The 22,716-nt window shown below is 42.5% G+C and overlaps 1 long non-coding RNA gene across 2 annotated transcripts in view; it reads left to right on the forward strand.

Moving 5' to 3' along the window:
• Positions 1-20,300, forward strand: part of LOC137096095 (uncharacterized) — a 90,380-nt gene extending 70,080 nt beyond the window's left edge. Inside the window, exons 2-5 of one of the 2 annotated variants that reach the window (XR_010909259.1) lie at positions 4,719-4,867; positions 12,077-12,213; positions 12,981-13,120; positions 20,077-20,300. This is a non-coding gene — a long non-coding RNA (uncharacterized lncRNA). The remainder of the gene's footprint in view (positions 1-4,718; positions 4,868-12,076; positions 12,214-12,980; positions 13,121-20,076) is intronic. The other variant, XR_010909260.1, reaches the window with a different exon arrangement.
• Positions 20,301-22,716: the final 2,416 nt, after the last annotated feature.

The following is a 22,716-nucleotide window of genomic DNA, read 5'->3' on the forward strand; positions in this document are numbered from 1 at the left end:
CAGATGGAAGAAATGTCTGCAGAACCAGGAAGAAGTGGTTTTCTACTACCTGCTTCACAGAGTCCCTAAATGCCCTCAATATCTGGAGAGATGAAAAGTTTGGAGTAGTGGAGAAGGAGAGCGGAAAGACGTAGATTCCATTGTGGGTGGCCACTGGCTCTTCCTCCTAGATCTGCTGATGGAGCTTTACCTGTTATCAGGAGCTTGTGGTTCGGTCCTGGACCCAGGGGCGGCTCGTCCATTATGTGAAGTAAGCGGTCGCAGAACACTTTTTTTTGCCAGGGGCGCAGAGGCGCCTCTGTAAATGCCCCTCGACTGCCACTTGAGGAGCACCCCCTCAGCTCACAACAGCCCTAGCAGTCCGGGGGGAGCCTCGGCTTTCTTGCCTCTCTGCCAGGTGATCCTCTTCCCAAAGGGGCTGGGCCCTTGAGCCTCGCCTAGCCCCTCTCGTTCCTGCTCCACCCGGCCACCGGGTGCGCGAGCAGAGCCGGCGCTCAATCATTCTCCGCGTTCAATCCCTTCCCCATGACCGGCTCCCTTTCCCGATCCCCCGGTGCTCCACCCGTTCCTCTCCTCTCCCCAATCCGCAGGTGGGCCAAGGGGCAGAGCCGCCGCGCCTGGCCTGCTTCGGGCTCGGAGGCGTGTCTGAAGACCCCAGCATGCGCACCAAAAGTCGCCTCTTCTCCTGACTTTCTCTTCAGCCATTGGGACCAAGACAGAGAGAGAGAGAGAGAGCCCCTCCAGCTGGAGGTATCTCCCACCTCCGCTCCCTCCTTTGTTTTTGCGCCTACCTTCAGGAAAGGTGGGCATCTCCACCTCTCTCTCTCTCTCTCTTGGTCCCAATGGCTGAGGAGAAAGTCAGGAGAAGAGGTGACTTTTGGTGCACATGCCGGGGTCTTCAGGCACGCCTCCGGACCCAAAGTGGGCCAGGCAAGGGAGCAAGTGCAGCAAGTGTAGTTACTGGGATGTATAGTTCACCTCCAATCAAAGAGCATTCTGAACTCCACCAATGATGGAATTGAACCAAATATGGCACACAGAACTCTCACGACGAACAAAAAATATATATCAATGATTGGTTGGGGGAGGGGGGCGCCAAAATACTGTTTGCTTACCGTTGAAAATTACCTAGGGCCGCCTCTGCCTGGACCTAATTCAAATCCTTTCCAATACAAACAAAACTTGTGGGAACCAAAACCAAAACCATCCTGCATACAGGAAATGATGAAAAGCTTGGGGATGATGGGGCAGAGGATGCAGATGTCTACTAGCAGCTCAGAAATGGTAAAGGGGCCGTACAGGACTATCTGTCTAAATGAACTCAAGTCTCCGGGGTATTAAAAGAATTGGCAGAAGTAATTTCTGAACTACTGGCGATCATCTTTGAAAATTTCTGGAGAACAAAGTTCCAACAGATTGGAAGAAGGCAAAGGTGGTCCTCATCTTCAAAAAGGAGGAGAAAGAGGACGTAGACAATTACCATCTGGTCAGCACTTAGAAAAGAATGCCATACTCAAAAATGTCAATATGAGTTTCTAAAAAAAAAAAAAAAGGTAATGCCAGATGAACCTTTTCTCTTATCTCTTTCTGATAGATTTACAAGCTTGGTATATGAAGGGAAGGCTATGGATGTGGCCTATCTTGGTTTTAGTAAGGCCTCAGAGTGTGGTGGAACCTCCTTCTTTGGAGGCTTTTAAACAGGTAAGATGGCAATCTGTTGGGAGTGCTTTGATTGTGTCCTCCAGTGTGTTCAGTTGCTGATCAATTCCTGAATAGGAAAGATCTATGGAAGAGGCAGTGGGCGGGATCATGTAAATTCCACACTAATTGAGAGAGAGTAAGGAACACTGGAATGTCTGTGATGGAGGAAAAACATAAAGTGTAGGGCAGGCATGTAGCCGGGGGGGGGGGGGCCTCGGGGGGCTTCAGCCCCCCCCGAAATTCTCATGGTGGTTCGCGAAAAGGCCTTACTGGTGCATTATTTAAACTGTTATGTTTATTCATATCATGATCTGATCACCATACTCAATATATCCCATATGCATGGGGGTATTGGGGTAATGATACAAAAGGTTTGCTAGGCTAGACCCTCTTTCACTCAGACTCAGCCCCCCCCGAAACTCAGCCCCCCCCGAATCCCCCCTGAAAATTTTTTTAGCCCCCCCCGAAACGAAATCCTGGCTACGGGCCTGGTGTAGGGTGAAATTGTCCCTGTTTGAAAGCCTTCACTTGGGTGGTGGGCAGAATGGTGTTTGTGGAGGACATTGGCAGAACTTGTACATGTTCATGGCACTCACTATAACCTGCAATGTCATTGAAGGGTGGTGTTTCGGAGCTGTATCTGTTTGTCAAGTGGGAGCCTGTTTGTGAAAGTGGACACCCCAGCCACATACACACATATACATTTTTGCTTTTATTATATTTGATTGTTTTCTATGTTTATTATTTTTTGTATTTGTTTGTTTGCTGTAAACTGCCCCAAGTCTGGGGACAGAGGATGGGGTATAAATAAAGTTGTTGTTGTTGTTGTTAGTGTATATCTGTAGTATTAGTTGGCCCAGTTTTCATTTAAATAAAAGCAAGTTTCTGGTCCTTATAGAGCAGGCATAGGCAAACTTACATGTCCGAATGCATCTCCCCTTATGAACTATCTAGGACCTTAAGATCACCTGGGGAGGCCCTGCTCTCGTTACTGCCTTTGTCACAAGTACGTTTGGCGGAGACGAGAGACAGAGCCTTCTTGGCGATGGCCCCTCGGCTGTGGAACGCCCTTCCTATAGATATTAAATTGGTCACCTCCCTTTTAACATTCCGAAAAAAAGTCAAGATGTGGCTTTTTGAACAAGTATTTCCAAATGCAGAGTAACTGACATAGGAAAATGGAACGATGACAATGAGACCGGACAACGTTTTTAACAAGGAGACACTATGAATTTATATTTTACTAGCTGTACCAGCCACACGTTGCTGTGGCTAACCTTCCCTCCCTCTTTCTCTCCTTATTTCTCTCCTTCCTTCCCTCCCTCTTTCCTTCCTTCCCTCTTTTTATTTTCCTTCTTTCTTCCTTCTCTACCTTTCTTTTCTTGATTCCTTTGCTCTTTAGTTCCATCCTTCCGTGTCTTTTTCCTTCCTTCCCTTCCCTTCCTCTTTCTCTCTTTCGTTGCTTCTCTCCTTCCTTCCCTCTTTCACTTTTTATTTCCTTCTCTCCTTCCTTCTTTCCTTCCCCCTTTCTGTGTATGTGTTTTGTGTGTGCATATATATGTGTATATATTTCTGTATATATTTGTGTATATATGTGTGTTTGTGTATATATGTGGTTTTGCGCATGTGTTGTAATGTATTTTTGGGGTTGTTTTTTTTGGCTTTTTAAGTCTCTTCTGCTGTGTTTTCCAGTGTTTTTATGAGTGATGGTCACTTGTTGGCCTGGTAGGTGTCTTGTGTCCAAATTTGGTGTTAATTTGTCCAGTGGTTTTTGAGTTATGTTAATCCCACAAACGAACATTACATTTTTATTTATTTATTTATTTATATAGACTAGCCGTCCCCTGCCATGCGTTGCTGTGGTCCACATGGGGGTTCTGTGTGGGAGGTTCAGCCCAATTCTATCGTTGGTGGGGTCCAGAATGCTCTGTGATTGTAGGTGAACTATAAATCCCAGAAACTACAACTCCCACATGTCAGGATTCTATTCCCCCAAACTCCACCTGTGTTCACATTTGGGCATATTGAGTATTCGTGTAGAGGTCTTTTTCCTCCAAATTCCGTGTTCCTAGTTGGGCATATGGAATATTCATGTAGAGTTTGGTCCAGATCCATCATTGTTTGAGTGCACAATGATCTCTGGATGTAGGTGAACTACAACTCCAAAACCAAAGAACACTGCCCACCAAACCCTTCCAGTATTTTCTGTTGGTCATGGGAGAACTGTGTGACAAGTTTGGATTTTTTTTGCCGCCACATCACATTGTTGGCTCATGTTTAACTTGTTGTCCACGAGGACTCCAAAATCTTTTATTTATTATTTATTTATTTACTGCGCTTATATACCGCAATTCTCAGCCCTTCAGGGCGACTCATTGCGGTGTACAACATGAAGAAAACAAGTGCAAGAGAACAAGACATAGTGCAAAACAGTGTACAATTCATCCTAATCATAAAAACATCTTATCAAACAACAACATCACTACAAAAGCACTACTACATTCCGAGTCGTCTCATCGTCAAGCCACAATCCGATCTCTTTTCCAGTGTTCCATTCCTATGGTCGATTGCCAGTCATTGCACTTATTGGTCAAATGCCTTCTTAAATAGCCAGGTCTTTAACTTCCTGCGGAATATTAGCAGGGAGGGGGCTAGCCTGATGTCCACAGGAAGGGTGTTCCACAGCCGAGGAGCCACCACCGAGAAGGCCCTATCTCTCGTCCCCACCAGCCATGCCTGTGAGGCAGGCGGGATCGAGAGCAAGGCCTCCCCGGAAGATCTCAAAGTCCTCATGGGCTCATAGGCCGAGAGGCGGTCAGTAAGGTATTTTGGGCCGGAACCGTTTAGGGCTTTTTCACATGTACTGCCAGGCATTGTCTCCCATTCTGTATCTTTGCATTTTGTTTTTTCTGCCTACGTGGAGTATCTTGCATTTGTCACTGTTGAACTTCATTTTGTTAGTTTTGGCCCATCTCTCTAACCTGGTAAATTAATGAGTCATCTCATATTTCAAATAGGGAGGGAAATGGGAAAACCGAGCTCCACCCATCTATCATTTTGAAGTGGCATGTGGCAGAAGCACACTATTGGACGATGGAGGCTATTCTTGGACCGTGGGAACTCAGGAACCATCGAACTCGCCTTTAACAATTCTCTTGACATAGGGGTAAGACAGCTTTCTTTTATGATAAGCCGCTCTGGGGCTTTTTTCCTCACTCACCAGCTGGCTCCTTTTATCTTTCTTTGTGTTGCAAGAGAGAGAGAGAGAGTACATCAATATCAATCCATGTGCCACCTGTTGTGGCAGGAAACATTGGAAACAGACTATCCCATTCCACAGGTAGTTCATATTTGCGAGATGGGCTTGATAGAAAGAGGAAAATAACCCATACGCATCTGGGAGAAGTAACCAAAAGCTATTGGAAAGTAGACAGGAAAGTGGTTTTGATCTCTTTCCTCTTCCTTTGTATGAAAACTGAGCAAAGTCTACTGCAGGCTCACCCTGCCACCCTGCCATTTGTGGGCCATAAGAACAATAGGCAGAATAATGTTTAGAAATAAGAAATGTCAAGTTTGAAGGGACTTCCATACTGCTGGATTGCATCAGTATGGTTTCACTGTAGCTGTCCTGGCTGCATTCTATGGAATCCTAGGATTTGCAGTTTAGTCAGGGGCACCAGAGCAATGCTCTGACTGGGATTTTTAAATGTTCCCTCCAACTGCAAATCCTGACTCCTAAGGAAGTTTCTGTGACAGTTAAACTAGAATCATAATACAACAAACGTGTGATCTGAAAGGATCCTAAGAGTTAAAGAGAAAGTAAAGCAGCCTGACCCAGTGGTAGCTGGTGGCTTTCATATCAACAGGACAGTTAATACGAGTATTTTTTAAGTAAGGTCCATTTGAACATAAGTACACAACGAAAGTTTATTTCAAAAAAGTAAATTTATTTTCAGAAAGTACATACTTCACTCTATTTTTCGACATAGTTGCCAAGTTTGTTCAAACACTTATCATACCTCTGAACCAATTTTAAAATACCCTCTTCATAAAAACTTGCCGCCTGCTCCGATAACCAAGAGTTCACTGCCATCTGTAATCAAAGAAGGGCGACCGGAGTGGTCCTCATCATGGACGTTGTCATGGCCACCTTTGAATTGTCATACCCACTTACGCACTTTGCTTTCACTCAAAACAGTATCACCGTACACTTCAAAAATCTGTCGATGAATTTCTGCAGCAGGCAGGTTTCTTGCTGACAAAAACCGTATCACTGAGCGAACCTCACATGCGGCGGGTGAGTTGATATTCTTAAACATTTTTAAAGCACAGAACAGAACCGTACAGGTTAGCTACAGAGCGGAAACTGAGCACAGTTGTTCCCGAGGCATGCCGGTACACGACACATGCACTCATTGTGCGCGAACTACTAGTGTCTACAACAAAACGGACCTTACTTAAAAAATACCCCTCATATGTTCTTTGTTTTGACCTTAGCTTTAAAAAAGTTGAAATTATTTTCTGACTAAGGCTTGTTGTCTTGGATTCTTCCTCTAAAGTCTTTCCAAACTACACATTAGTTTGTCGGCTGCAGTGTGTAAGTGTGCTATGTGAATGTAGTGAGAAACCTTTATGTGAAATACACAGTAAATCACACATTTTTAAATATATAAATGAAAGGTTTAATGAACTATGTTGTGTCCCCATACACTTCATTATTATAATGTAAGTATGTGCCTGTATTTCAAATTCCAGAAGTTAGATAGAAGAGATAAGAAACTCTTTTTATGCAAGCAATGCAAGCAGTGGAACTCTCTGCCCCAGAGTGTGGTGGAGACTCCTTCTTTGGAGGCTTTTAAACAGAGGCTGGATGGCCATCTGTCGGTGGTACTTTGAATGTGATTTTCCTGCTTCTTGGAAAGGGATTGGACTTGGATGACCCACAAGGTCTCTTCCAACTCTATGATTCTAATGTATGGAAGAAGACAACAGGAAGGACAAGACACCTCTTCCAGAAAATTAGAAACATCGGAGGTACATTTCAGGCAAAAATGAACATGATCAATAACAGAACAGAAGAGATCAAGAGAAGGTGGTGAGAATATATAGAAGATCTGTATAGGAAGGATACGTGGCAAATCCATGGGCCTTTGTGATGAGGTCCCCAGTGACAAAACATCAGTCTAGGGACATCATCCCATGAGTGGAGAGGGGAGTGGAGTAGGGGAAAGCAGAGGGAACTGTCTTATTCCTATCCCATTCTGTTCCATCCCGTCGAAGTCCATCTTCTGGGATGTCCAGCCATCCCATGTCTTTTCCCTATCAAGGTCTGTCGTCCGTCCGTCCGTCCCCCCCAGCTTTCCCCATTTGTATTCAGTTAGCACCTGATTTCTCAAAATGCATCTGAGCTTCATTTCCATGCACTGCGGAGTCCCACCTAAGTGTCCATGTGATGGCTTCCATGAGACTCCTGTAGGACTCCATTTCCAAAGCATATGGAATCGGAGCTCATAATCAGTGGGATGAGGACCCAAGATTAAATGTTAAGTAAAATGGATGGAAGCACACTTTTAAAGACACTTTTGCAAATTTAGCAACAAAATGAGGAGTCAACAAGGAGCCCTTGCTTGTTAGAATAACTAACAATATTGGTAAATAAAGCAAAGCATTTTTTAAAAGACAAAGAACAGAAGGAAAATAGGAGTTTAGGATTGCCCAAGTAAAAATGGGAGATGCCTCTTGCACCTTTAATGGTGTGGAGAAGAGTGAATGTCAGTAAGGCTGGATCTACATTGCCCTATACCCCAGGATCTGATCTCAGATTATCTACTTTGTACTGATTTATATGAGTCTACACTGCCAAATTAATCTCGGATAAACAGATAATCTGGGATCAGATCCTGAGATATAGGGCAATGCGGATCCAGCATAAGTGCTTCTTCCTAATGTTTCAGTGGCAAGCAAAATGGATGCAGTTAGTCCAATTCAGGCCTCTTTCCCTTCAATCCTCTTTGACCCAGAGTGGTTTGGAGGCTTCATTAGGAAGGTGATATAGTAAACTTGTCTCCAGTTTGAATACCATTGTTTTTAACCAAAGGTTCATTTTCATAGTCCAAGCTCTTGTATTCAGTGGGCAATTTGTTATATACTGTATATACTTGAGAATAAGCCTAGTTTTTCAGCCCCCTTTTTAGGCTGAAAAAGTCCCCCTCGGCTTATACTCGAGTTACTCGTTTTTCCAGTTTTTGTGGTAAAATTGGGGGCCTCGGCTTATATTCGGGTCGGCTTATACTCGAGTATATACGGTATATGAATCCATAATTCCTTTCTTAGTTTTCCATTGTAATATTTCACCTAGATCTGTCTTGGGTCATTCCTTCTTCCACTCTGTCATCCTTTGTGACATTTATGGCACGGATGCCATAACAACAAAATGCTTGATCCACATTTGTCTCTCAACTCCTCTTAGTCTTTTGTTGATCCATCCAAATTCATAAGATTTCCTAGCATTTTTATTTAATGTATTATCACTTTTCCATGTATCTGTTCTTTCTATGATCTAATATTCATATTGCTACATGAGCAGAGCCATCTCCAGTTTTCACTCTGGCAATGCTTGTGTATTGTGTATATGTGCGTGGGAGTATCCAGTCTGTTGCATGGATTGGCTTACGTCTGGCTGGCTGTGGGATAGACATTTTGAGTACAGTGAGTTCCTAGGCTTCAGAGAAGACGGGCACTCCCTGGAGTCCAAATTACCTGGAGAAAGTGACAGAAGCACAAACATTGGTATTTGAGGCCTTTAGGAAGGAAAGCAGCATCCTGCTGCCAAGAAACAGGGATCCTGGGAAATTATTCAGAACTGCAGTTTAATAAACCTTTCACATGTTTTTATGATAGAACCAATTAGGTAATGACATGTATAAACTGTTTGACATGTATAAACTGTTTTACATAGTGTAATGTACAATTTCTCTGGGCTTCAGAAGAATGCTGTCAAGGAAATTTGACTGGTGTGTAAATCAATATCTAGCATAGTAATCTGAGTATGTGAATTTGGACTTAGTATCTCACAACCCATTGCACCATATTTGTGAAGCAATGCCTTTTTGGAAAGAAGCCACATCTGTAAAACAATATGGAGGGGAAGCTCCAGTTTCACAGGCAGGTGGCAACATGTTTCAAAAGGCAGGAAGGAATGCGATCTCCATGTGCCCAACTCCCTGGCATACCACCTGGCATTTTGTGAGCTGAATCATGCACCTGAGTTTATGCAACATCAAATAGGTCCTTGCCGCTGCCTTGTTGTTCATTGCTCACATGTAAGCTATGAGTCTGACAGACTTGCTCATTGTGAATGGTGAAGAGGTGGGCATCCAAGAGCTTTTGTGAAAGAATATGAAGAACTGAGATTATTATTATTATTATTATTATTATTATTATTATTAACTTTATTTGGACCCTGCTTGCATCTCCCGAAGGACTCGATGCGGCTTACATGGGCTGAGGCCTCAAAAACTACACATAACATTATAAAGCAAATCAAAAACATCAAGCAATAGACGATAAACGATACACCATAACACAATTAAAAACTAGGGCCAGGCCAACTGTAATAGGATTTTAGGGTAAGTGCAATGTGCAGACAATCTTAACTCTCTGATAAAGTGCTTCTGGGACATATTGCTGGAGTTTCCTATTCTGGAAAGGCACACCGGAACAGTCAGGTCTTCAAGCTCTTCCTAAAAACTGCCAGTGTAGGGGCTTGTCTGATGTCCTTGGGGAGGGTGTTCCAAAGTCTTGGGGCTACCACAGAAAAGGCCCTGTCCCTTGTCCCCACCAAACGCGCCTGCGACGCAGGTGGGATCACGAGCAGGGCCTCTCCAGATGAACGAAGGGAGCGCATGTTTTCATGCAGGTAGGCAGGTCCCAAACCGTTTAGGGCTTTGTAGGTGAGCACCTGCACCTTGAATTGGGACCAGAAAATGAACGGCAGCCAATGGAGCTCCTTGAACAGGAGGGTTGACCTCTCTCTGTAAGGAGCACCGGTTAACATCCTGGCCGCCCCCTGTTGGACTAACTGAAATTTCCGAGCCGTTTTCAAGGGCAGTCCCACGTTGAGTGCATTACAGTAGTCCAATCTAGATGCGACCAAGGCATGGACCACCCCGGCCAGATCAGCCTTTGCGAGGTACGGTCGCAGTTGGCGCACGAGTCTTAATTGTGCAAAAGCTCTCCCGGACACCGCCAATGCCTGAGCCTCAAGCGTAAGTGATGGATCTAGGAGGACTCCCCAACTGCGGACCTGTGACTTCAGGGGGAGTGTAACCTCGTCCAGCACAGGTTGCCACCCTATACCCCGATCCGGTTTTCGATCGACCAGGAGGGCCTCTGTCTTGTCGAGATTGATCTTCAGCTTGTTCTTCCTCATCCAGACAGCCACAGCGGCCAAACACTCGTCCAGCACTCGAGGGGCTTCCTTGGAGTTAGGTGGAAATGAGTAGTAGAGTTGTGTGTCATCTGCGTAGAGATGGCACCTAACTCCAAAACTCCGGATGACCTCTCCCAGCGGTTTCATGTAGATGTTAAAAAGCATGGGAGATAAAATGGAGCCTTGCAGGACCCCACAGGTCAAAGGCCAGGGGTCTGAACAGGCATCCCCCAGCTTCACCATCTGGGATCGGCCCTCGAGGAAGGACCGGAGCCAGGACAGAACCGTGCCCCTGAGATCCATCCCAGAGAGCCGTCCCAGAAGGATACCATGATCGATGGTAGGAGGAGGGTGTTCCAAATTCTTCAGAATTTGGAGTGTAATACCCACCAAGAGTTTTGATGTTAGTTGTTAATTGCCATCAAAATTTCAGCACTTGGCACAATAAATGAGAGACCTCCAAGACACTCTGCTATCAGTTTCTCCGGTTTCAGAATGCTGATTAAATGCATTGAACTGCATTATATGGCAGTGTAGACTCATATAATCCAGTGCGGTTAATCTGCATTATGAAACTGCATTATATGGCAGCATAGATGGGGCTGAGTATGGGCATGAGAAAAACATAGAGGGGATGTCTGAGTCATTTTTTGCCCTGAATGCAAGACACATTGGAATGCAGGGGTTCTTTCTGTGCATTGTGTGCAGAGTTACAGTTTGCCCGTTTGCTGGCAGAGTGCTCATTCGTTTTGACTGTGCTTGAAATAAACCCAATGAAAGATGCTGTGTGCTTGAAATAAACCTGGTATTGTAGACAGCATGCATTTATGATGCTTGTTCATTCAGAATAAATGGTTCCCTTCTCTGCCACAGGAAGCCATTGCTGCCTTGAGAAGTGGAGAGTGTATGTATACTTGCTGTGTTATGGGTTGTTTTAAGAAATTGGACTTTCTCTTTAAATGTATAAAGAACACTAGAGGGGACGAGTCATCTCCCCTGTGACTACAACCTTCCTCAGAAGAATATGTCAGCTGTGAAGTCAGACACTTGTTTATCTTGCCCAGTACTACCTAACTCTGTCAATGCCATTGGGCTAAAGTCCCCATCCTTAACAACTGATAAAACTGGCTGGTGCAAATGGAAATTGTAGTCATTTGTAGGTAAGATTGGATTGGAAGGATGCTCTAATCTGACTCTCTTGAGGGATTGTGACTCTTTGGCTCAGGACCTCATCCCATGGGGAAATCGTGAACATTTTAAACCTCAAACCCATGATAACCCACACTTCTCATCCCATGATGTTTCCAGTATACTTCTCATACATCAAGGGAACCACTGACCACATTAGAAAGCTGATGAGGAAACACAACATACAGACTATCTACAGACCCACCAAGAAAGTACAACAAATGCTTCTAGTCCTTCGATGCTGAACGCAGCAAAGCACAAGAGGGATCCTCTCATTTCTGCAGGTGTCTACCGTATACCATGCAGTTGTGGACAAGTCTACATAGGGACCACCAAACGCAGCATTGCCCAAACACGATTCAAGGAACATGAAAGGCACTGCAGACTACTTCAACCAGAGAAGTCAGCCATAGCAGAGCACCTGATGAACTAACCTGGACACAGCATATTATTTGAGAACACAGAAATGCTGGACCACTCTCACAACCACCATGCCAGACTACACAGAGAAGCCACTGAAGTCGATAGGAATTTTGCAAGGGTCTGTTCCAGGAGGAGTGACCCTGCAGCCCCACCAAAGAGGGATGGCTACGTTGGTGAGCAAAGAGAAGCCCAATTTTAAGTAATTTATTTTCCCTAGGTTCCCAAAAAGAATCTCACCAAAGTTGAAGAAAGCTAAGATACATGCTACTGAAATCATGTTTTCATGAGAAAGAGTGATGTCATCATTGCATGAATTTCTTTTTTTTAAAACAGTCATGTCGGCATTCAATCCAATCTTTCCGTGTGATGGAGAAGAATATGCTTTCATCCACTTAAACATGGGAAGAGATGTGATCGGGGAGAGTTTACTTCCGTCTTCTTACAATATGAACTGAGGACTGAATATGATGGTAAGATGATTCCTTAAGGTGCTTCTGACCTGCGTGAGATGAGGCCCTCATTCTAGATCTCCACTTTCCATTATAAAGATGCCAAGGATTGACTCCAGGATAAACAATATTTTTGCCTAATGGCAGAAATGTGCATGGCAATTTATTTATTTATTTATTTATTTATTTATTTATTTATTAATCAATTTTATATACCGCCACTCCCCGAAGGCTCGAAGCGTTTCACAGTATACACATACAATACATCATATTAAAATCAAGGAAAAATTTGATCAGCAAGGTTCAAATGCCAGCCTAAATAAATAAGTTTTACAAGCTCTACGAAAAGATAGTAAATCTCGGCGAGCTCGTGTTTCCGCTGGCAAAGCATTCCAAGGCTAAGGAGCCACCACCATAAATGCTCTATGCCTAGTAGACATCAGGTGAAAGGTCCAAAATTGGGAAGTTCAAGTAAATTCTGGTCATCTGAACGGAGTGATTTCTGGGGTTTGTAGGGGATTAAAAGATCCAACACATCTTGTCTGTTGAGTAAAGCTACATGTTCTTGCCTGCTGCCTCAATCTTGTATGCTACTTGACAATGTCTAATGCAACATTTTTCTTGCATTTAGTTTATTTTACTGTGGGAAAAATCATAAGCATGAAGAGATGGCTCTCTCCAAGAATGACTACTGAGGTTAGCATGATAAGTTGCAGTTCTGCAGCCTCCGCTCATCCAAATACCAAGAACTGAGTTCATAAATATTCCCTTTTCTGTTCTATTTTTAGAGATGCAGTGCCTCTCTTGGTCTTCCACAGAGACAGTGCAGACTGCCAGCTGTTCTGAGGAGTACTTTCTGCAAGACAAAACAACCTGAAACGGCCAAGATGGCGTACGACTATTTCACTCAAGGAGGTGTTCAAGCAGGGTACTTTCCACTGAAAATGCCCCTCGTCTCTTTTTAGTACTATCAATATTCACAAGAAATACATTTTTACAGAAATTATTTCTAGGTATCCATTCAGATGGTTTGTAAGTACAAGCTTCCTTAACTACATTCATCACACTAGAGACTGAATCCTCATTAAATCTGGTTTGTGCCTCCTGCAAAATTCTGGGGTTTGTAGTTTAGTGAGGCTGTTTATCTGCTGTATCATTTGCTGCACATTTGGATCCTTTGCACTCATGCATGATCTACATCCCTATATCCCAGGATCTGATCCCAGATTATCTGATTATCCCAGATTATCTGGCAGTGTAGACTCATATAATCCAGTTGAAAGCAGATAATCTGGGGTGATATCCTGGGATATAGGGCAGTGTAGAAGAGGTCTCAATTCCTTCAGCAGGAGAAATCATGCAAAGAGCAAGGGTGGTCATGCCCTGTATCTCCCAATAGGTCTACGGCAAGAGCAAAAAGAGGAGCTACGCATGCCCTGACTCTCTGTCCTGCCATCTAGGTAGGGCTCTTTTAAGATGTAACAACCCCAACAACCTTGCTCTTTCAAGACACACAGATCTCTTCTGTTTAATGGATTTTAGATTGCTGCTCCATCTCTAATTTTCCTAAAATAGAATCAGCCTTACAGAGAAGCCTTCCTGATTTCAAAATATTATTTCTGCTGCCTCTTGTTTTGTCTGCAAAGTTATCTGTTTTTGAGATGTGTATATGCCAGAATTTGGAGATATTCACTGGCTACCTTGAGAAAATCTCATGTAGGCTTCTAGCAGTCCACCAGTGTGTATTCCTGATGTCAGACTTAGCGCAGACACCTGATTGGCATTGCCTGCCATGGCCCAGAACTCCTGAGCTCATGCCATTTGTCGTCCTCAGCCTCCACGCAGCTGTTCCTATGTACATGCGTAGAGTTCTTAAACTTTTAAAGCAGTGGAAACCTTTTTGAAGGAAAAGTTTCTCATGGAGCCCCTAGAAATGTTGCTAGAACATAGCTATACAGCCTAGAAACCACACAACACTCCGGTAATTCCGGCCATGAAAAAAGCCTTCGACAATACAATATACAAATATGATTCAGTGGTTTGAGTACTAGGTTAGGGCTTTGGGAGAATGGAATCAAATTCCTGGTCGGCCAAGGAACCTACTGGGTGGCATTGGGCCCGTCAAACTGTCTCAGCCTCAGGACACACAAGAACATCTCCTGGAACTAAACATATTGCATGTTATTTTTCTTGCACTCATAATTATGCAAACAAAGCTCTCATGAAGTAGGTTAGATTAAGAAACTATGATCGCTCAAGGTGACAACAGGAGTGCTTTATAGGCCTGGGCGGTTTTGTTCGTTAATTTTGTAATTCGTTAAATATTCGTTATTTTTAACAATTACAAAACGATTACAAAACTTATTTTCAAACCCGGAAGTGTTTTTAAATATCGAAACGGCATCCTCCATCTTTTTTACGAGCTTCCACCCGTTTCGGAAATGACGTTTTAGGGATGGAGGATGCTGGGTGCGCCGGGAGCCAATCCGGCGCTCCCAAGCACCGTGGCTCATTGTGATTGGGCGGGCTGTCCTTTAAAAGTGGCTCCGCATGGCCGCATTGCTCATTGCGAAGGAGACAGGAGGTGCGGGAGGGAGGCTTGGTTGGCTCTTGGCTGCTTGCTTGCATTCATTCATTCATTCATTCATTGCTTGCTTGCATTCATTCATTCATTCATTGCTTGTGCTTGCATTCATTCATTCATTCATTGCTGGGAGCAGTGGGGAGGCTTTGCCCTGTTTTCGCCCCACAACAGAGCAGGACAAGCATTTTGTTAATTTTCCATTTTTAAATATTTCTGATAAATATATTTCTTTTATTCTTTAAAAAATTCAAAAAATATTCTAAAAAAAGAAAAAAAACTTGTGTGCCTGTGTGTGTGTTTGTCCCTGTCCTGTGGCTGTGTTCGCTCCACAACAGGGCAAGCATTTTGTTAATTTTCCATTTTTAAATATTTCTGATAAATATTTCTTTTATTCTTAAAAAAATTCAAAAAATATTCTAAAAAAAGAAAAAAGTGATTTGCACATGCGCGGGGGGTCCGACATCTTAATGAATCGATTAGTTAATAATAACGAAATTTTGTAAATACCGAACTTTTTTAAAGGAAAATTTTGTAATTCTTTTAAATAACGAAACGCAAAAAAACCCCAAAAACGAATCGATTTTAGAAACAAATTTTTGCGTTGTTACCCAGGCCTAGTGCTTTAGGTAAGATGCGATTTGATGCATAATGTGAATTGGACAGAGAAGATGTAAGAAAAATATTGTGAACAAGGACCTGATAATATTAAATGTTGTTAATCACACTGCATGCTTACATAGGAACACAGTGTTGTATTTATTGATTTTTACATATTTTCTTACATTTAGTACATATATTTCTTGTCTGGCCCCACCCTACACTGATTGTCTCAAGCCACACCTCTCTGCATTTTCTTCCATAACAGGTTGGACAGTGGGCAATTGAAAATGGACCTTCTCCTTCCCCCTTTATCAGAACATATATAGACTTAATTCATACAGGTTTCAGTGGTAGTGGTTTGTGAAAACGAGATGAATTATTATATAATATGCAGTAGCAGCAGATAGGAGAGATAATACCAAGAGCTATCCCTTCTGGATGCAGAAAAATATGGTTTTATTATTAACTGAGACCCTGGAGTGGATTCTCATCCAAAAGCAAACCAGAGTAATGATAAAGGCATATACTTTCCTTTTTATACATCTTCAAATGCAGGCAAACAAAGAAACATGCTTCTACATCCATTAACATCACTACGTCACCTTAAGCACCATAGAAATATCAAATTACATCTTTCAACATGCAAGAGGCATGTCTCTATATTTTTTCTAAACATTTCAGTGCTTGCAATGTACATACAATATATGTATAAATAAATATCTATATTTCCAATATCTTCCCATCAATGCCTCTAAGATCTGTTTGCATTCAGTTTCACTGAAATTTAATTCTTCAAGTCAATGTTTGAGGAAAGAATATTTGTTTTTGATTCGCTGATTGAACTGTATGTCTCTTTGGTCTCCAATGGATGTCCTAAAGCCAGGATTGTGTGTCCATTTTGTTCACACAATTCTTACTTTAAAATTCCTATTTGGCAAATGAAACAGGAGCATGAAAAGACATTTGTAAGGATCTTTTTCTCTCTGTTAAGGCACCCACTTTGAAGAACATTTAGATGTCCTTGTGGTTCCTTAGTGAGACTTTACTCTTGTATTTCTGTAGCTCGGCACCATCACCCTTGAACCAATGCAGACACTGTGTCTGAGCATAAGAACTCTAACAACAGTATTTTACCATTCTAGAGGCACATATAATTAATGCAAACCCAATTAATTATGCAAATGTTCGACATACAGTTAATGATTAGTTGGTGCACAGAAACATATGATTACACAACTTCAAGGTTTAGTTGTTTTGGTAACTTATTTACCACACCTAAACCCTGAGGCGCATTCATTTCTTTCTTTCTCTGTCTCTGCATAATGCTAGCTGCTCTTAACTGTTGTGAGTCTAACGTAAATCTCTATGTCTCCCATGTATTTTATACACCTAGTATTTTAACACCCGTTCATTGAGCCAGTCCTCCCAATGAATCTTTATCATATTGTATACACCACAAATCACATACATACATAATCAAAGTTAACTTTGAATATTCTAGTAAATACAAGAATCTTTTCATTGAAGTCCAGAGCAGCAAGCATTTCTATCTGAAGTTAAAATAATACGAGGGGTATTTTTTAAGTAAGGTCCGTTTTGTTGTAGACACTAGTAGTTCGCGCACATACCGCAACGAGTGCGTGCGTCGTGTACCGGCATGCCTCGGGAACAACTGTGCTCAGTTTCCGCTCTGTAGCTAACCTGTACGGTTCTGTTCTGTGCTTTAAAAATGTTTAAGACTATCAACTCACCCGCCGCATGTGAAGTTCACTCAGTGATACGGTTTTTGTCAGCAAGGAACCTGCCTGCTGCAGAAATTCATCGACAGTTTTGTGAAGTGTACGGTGATACTGTTATGAGTGAAAGCAAAGTGCGTAAGTGGGTACGACAATTCAAAGATGGCCGTGACAATGTCCATGATGAGGACCGCTCCGGTCGCCCTTCTTTATTTCAGACGATTTGGTGGCTTATGGTGGTGGTAAGTTTTTATGAAAAGGGTATTTTAAAATTGGTTCAGAGGTATGATATGTGTTTGAACAAACTTGGCAACTATGTCGAAAAATAGAGTGACGTATGTACTTTCTGAAAATAAATTTATTTTTTTGAAATAAACTTTCGTTATGTACTTATGTTCAAAGGGACCTTACTTAAAAAATACCCCTCGTAATAACACTTTATTTATTACCTGCCTTCTCTCCCCGAAGGCACACTGAATGACAAACTGTCTTGCCTGGTCTTGAGGACTGGACTACTGTGCTCCAACTGGATTCACTAGGGATGGCTCAAGAACCATAAAAGCATAGAGTTGGAAGAGAACAAGGCCCAACATATTCTGCCAGACAGGATTACACAATCAAGGCATGCCTGATAGATGGCCATCCATTCTCTGTTATAAACACCCAAAGAAGGGGACTCCACTCCATTCTAGGCAGTATCTTCCACTGACAAACTGCTCTTAGCAACAGGAAACTTTTACAAATGTTAAGGTGGAATTTATTTTCCTGCAGTTTCATAGAATCATAGAATCAAAGAGTTGGAAGAGACCTCATGGGCCATCCAGTCCAACCCCATTCTGCCAAGAAGCAGGAATATTGCATTCAAATCACCCCTGACAAATGGCCATCCAGCCTCTGCTTAAAAGCTTCCAAAGAAGGAGCCTCCACCACACTCCGGGGCAGAGAGTTCCACTGCTGAACGGCTCTCACAGTCAGGAAGTTCTTCCTCATGTTCAGATGGAATCTCCTCTCTTGTAGTTTGAAGCCATTGTTCCATTGCGTCCTAGTCTCCAAGGAAGCAGAAAACAAGCTTGCTCCCTCCTCCCTGTGGCTTCCTCTCACATATTTATACATGGCTATCATATCTCCTCTCAGCCTTCTCTTCTTCAGGCTAAACATGCCCAGTTCCCTAAGCCGCTCTTCATAGGGCTTGTTCTCCAGACCCTTGATCATTTTAGTCGCCCTCCTCTGGACACATTCCAGCTTGTCAATATCTCTCTTGAATTGTGGTGCCCAGAATTGGACACAATATTCCAGATGTGGTCTAACCAAAGCAGAATAGAGGGGTAGCATTACTTCCCTAGATCTAGACACTATGCTCCTATTGATGCAGGCCAAAATCCCATTGGCTTTTTTTGCCGCCACATCACATTGTTGGCTCATGTTTAACTTGTTGTCCACGAGGACTCCAAGATCTTTTTCACACGTACTGCTCTCGATCCAGGCGTCCCCCATTCTGTATCTTTGCATTTCATTTTTTCTGCCAAAGTGGAGTATCTTGCATTTGTCACTGTTGAACTTCATTTTGTTAGTTTTGGCCAGTCATCTCTCTAATCTGTCAAGATCGTTTTGAATTCTGCTCCTGTCCTCTGGACTATTGGCTATCCCTCCCAATTTGGTGTCGTCTGCAAACTTGATGATCATGCCTTCTAGCCCTTCATCTAAGTCATTAATAAAGATGTTGAACAGGACCGGGCCTGAGTCCATTGCTCTGTGTCCTAGTCCCAGGGACAACAGGGACAGTGGGAAACAAGTATATCATCCTTTCAAATATTTAAACGTGAGTATCATGTCACCTCCTAATCTTCTCTTCTTCAGACTAAACATATTGAGCTCCCTAAACCATTCCTCCTCACAGGGTTCAGCTTCAGATGTTTTACTATTTTGGGTTGCCCTCCCCTGGACACACTACACCTCATGCGGTCAGCAAATTACCAATCAATAACAGTAACATTGCCTAGCCCACATCTTACCAGCTTGTTTGCAAGAATACAAATATAATGCTATATCCACAGCATACCCTTCATCCACCAAACTTGTAAATCTGTTCAAAAAAAGGGAGGTAAGATTAGTCTGATATGACTTGTTCTTGACAAACCCATGTTATCTTTTAGTGAGCAATGCATTCCTTTCGAAATACTTATTGTTCAATAATCTGCTCTAGAATCTTTCCTGGTATTTTATTTACTGACGTCAGTCTGATTGGGTAGTAATTGTTTGGGTCCATTTTTCCCCTTTCTGAAAATGGGAAATGATAACATTTGCCCCCCACCAGTCTGCTAGGACTGCTCCTGTTTTCCAGGACTTTTCAAAGTGGTTCTGGGATTATTTTGGCAAGTTCTTTTAATTGTAATTCATCTGACCTTGGAAACTTGAATTCCTTTAGAGTAGCCAGATATTCCTGTATTGCCTTTTAATCCTTTCTATTCTGTGTACTATTCATTTTAATGGCAATTAGTAATATGTTTTATTGATTTTAATTGGGATCATTTTTAATGTGCTGTTTTTATGTGAACTGATATTAGATAAGGGTAAAGGTTTTCCCCTGACATGAAGTCCAGTCGTGTCTGACTCTGGGGTGTGGTGCTCATCTCCATTTCTAAGCCGAAGAGCCAGCATTGTCTGTAGACACCTCCAATGCCATGTGGCTGGCAGGACTGCAGTTGATCTACTCACATTTGCATGTGAGTATGCCTTCATGCCAGTGCTTAGATAATTGCCAATAACTAAAGATAGATTTAAATTAAATTAAAATATATACATTTTAGCCCTGTTAAGTGTGCTTGAGTCTCTATTTCTTGTTTTCAATCTTTATTATCTTTAATGTTCAGTTATCAGTTTTTCCTCAGTGTTCAGTTACCATTTTTTCTGGACTCTTTTGTACATTCAGTTGCTGATTTAAATTTATTTTTCATTTGTTGGCAGAAGCTGGGGCTGACAGCAGAAGGTGACACCGCTCCCCGGATTCGAACCTGCGACGTTTCGGTCAACAAGCTCAGCAACTCGGTGCTTTAACCCACTGTGCCAGCAGGGGCTCCAAACTGATATTACCATTGTCTAATATGTTGATGTGATTTTATCTGTATTTTATGTGGCTATGGCAGATGGAATATGGTGGCAGGGTATAAATAAAGTTTTATTTGTTTGTTTGTTTGTTTGTTTGTTTGTTTATTATTTCCGCTACTGCACCATTTGTTTCCTGGATTGAAAACTGCTTTCTTTTTGGGAGAAGCCCAAGGAAAATCCAGTGTTGTGTAGTTTGTCCTTTTTTCTGTCCTGTTAGCATTTTGTCATCTTCTCCATGCAAAGGACCTACTATTTCCTTGTTTTTCCTTTCCCTACAGATGTAACTCAGACAGCCTTTTAATTGTTTTAACCTCTTTAGCAAGCCCGAGCTTGTCTTGCACTTTACCTTTTCTGACTTCCTCCATATGCCTGCTGGCTGTTCATTTGAATTCATCTTTGGTGATTTCCCCCTTTTCCCCATTTCTTAGTTCATAGCTCAGCTGAAAGTTTTTTTTGTCATCCTTCCTGGTTTTTTTGCCCCAACACTTCCCATTTTATATCCTCACTTAAACTGTTTGATGCTCTCAACCTGGGTTCCAGGATTGAAGTCATGAATCTCTTCACATGAGTAAGCATCCATGGCATATAATGCTATTGCTGCCCCTTTGCTGTTTGGTCTAGGTGTAACGTCATGAAACTTCAGAGCATGGTCCAAGAAGCCAACTCTGCTGAGCTAGCTCTCCTTCTCCACCATTCTTCTTTCTTTCTGGGCCATGTCCTTCAACTTGGAGGAGAGACAAAATGACCACATACGCATCAAGATCCTTCAGCTTTCTATTCAGAGCATTGTAATCTCTTGTGATATTCTGAGGGTTGCAATGTCATTGGTTCCCACATAGAACAAATGCAAGGGGCCATAATAATTCACTGGGTGGTCACAGAAAACTCTGATAGGGCTGATTCGGTTACATCAGAAACAATGTAAAGGCACACAGCAACAACAATGGTCAGTGGGCTTGACATGGATTGTCAGATGCTCTATTGCATCACAGACCTTTACCCCAAGGAGACAGCACATCTCTCATGTCATCTTGTCAGTCCTGCAAACTATTGTTTCTGTCCCCACCCTCTCTGCAGCTTAACAGAGCCATTCCATGAGTTGACTTTTTCGAAGTCACTTGCATGTTCTCTGAGGACGGACACTGCTTCTTTTGCTGTACCTTGTCATTGGTGGTAAGGGAGAGAACTTCAAATTGATTTTTTAGCACCAAAGTCACCGAATGATCTCTGATAATTTTACTTCTGTATATTACATTCCTCCAAATGCCTACCTCATGTGTTTAGAAATTGAGCTCCTGCTCAGAAGGCTCCCCTTTTTTCCTCATCCAGGAAGGCCTGCTCTACTTTATTTAAGAAAACCTAATATGCTGAAGAGAAGATACACAGTCCTCAAGTCCCTGGACCATCTATTCCAGCAGCCAACTTGTACTTGCTGCAGGTGTACCCAGAGGCGGCCCTAGGTAATTTTCAACGGTAAGCAAACAGTATTTTGCCCCCCCCCCCCAACCAATCACTGATATATATTTTCTGTTTGTTGTGGGAGTTCTGTGTGCCATATTTGGTTCAATTCCATCATTGGTGGAGTTCAGAATGCGCTTTGATTTTAGGTGAACTATACAATAGGCCTGGGTAACAACGCAAAAATTTGTTTCTAAAATCAATTTGTATTTGGGGGGGTTTTGCATTTCGATATTTAAAATAATTACAAAACTTTCCTTTAAAAAAGTTCGGTATTTACGAAATTTTGTTAATATTAACGAATCGATTCGTTAAGATGGCGGACCCCTCGCGCATGCGCAAATCACTCCCGAAACTTTGTTATTGGCGGGGGGGTCGATTCGTTAAGGTGATAACGAATCGATTCGTTAAAATGGCGGACGCGATTCGCGCATGCGCAAAACGACTTCCGAACTTCGTTATTAAATACGAATCGATATTTTTCAGAAATATTTAAAAATGGAAAATTAACAATGCTTGCCCTGTTGTGGAGCGAACACAGCCACAGGACAGGGACAAACGCGCACACACAGGCACACAAGTGTCTTTTCTTTTTTTAGAATATTTTTTGAATTTTTTGAAGAATAAAAGAAAGATATTTTTCAGAAATATTTAAAAATGGAAAAATAGGGCGAAAACAGGGCAAAGGCAAAGCCTCCCCGCTGCTCACAGCCCAGGGAATGAATAAATGCAAGCAATGAATGAATGCAAGCCAAGCCTCCCTCCCGAACCTCCCGTCTCCTCGCCTTCCCCAGCAATGAGCAATGCGGCCACGCGGAGCCGCTTTTAAAGGGTAGCCCGCCCAATCACAATCAACCATGGTGCTTGGGAGCGCCGGCGCACCCAGCATCCTCCATCCCTAAAACGTCATTTCTGAAACGGGCGGAAGCCCATAAAAATGATGGAGGATGCCGTTTCGATATTTAAAAACACTTCCGGGTTTAAAAATAAGTTTTGAAATCATTTTGTAATTGTTAAAAATAACGAATATTTAACGAATTA

The sequence above is a fragment of the Anolis sagrei genome, chromosome 2 (assembly GCF_037176765.1).
Source record: "Anolis sagrei isolate rAnoSag1 chromosome 2, rAnoSag1.mat, whole genome shotgun sequence".
Classification (NCBI taxonomy): domain Eukaryota; kingdom Metazoa; phylum Chordata; class Lepidosauria; order Squamata; family Dactyloidae; genus Anolis; species Anolis sagrei.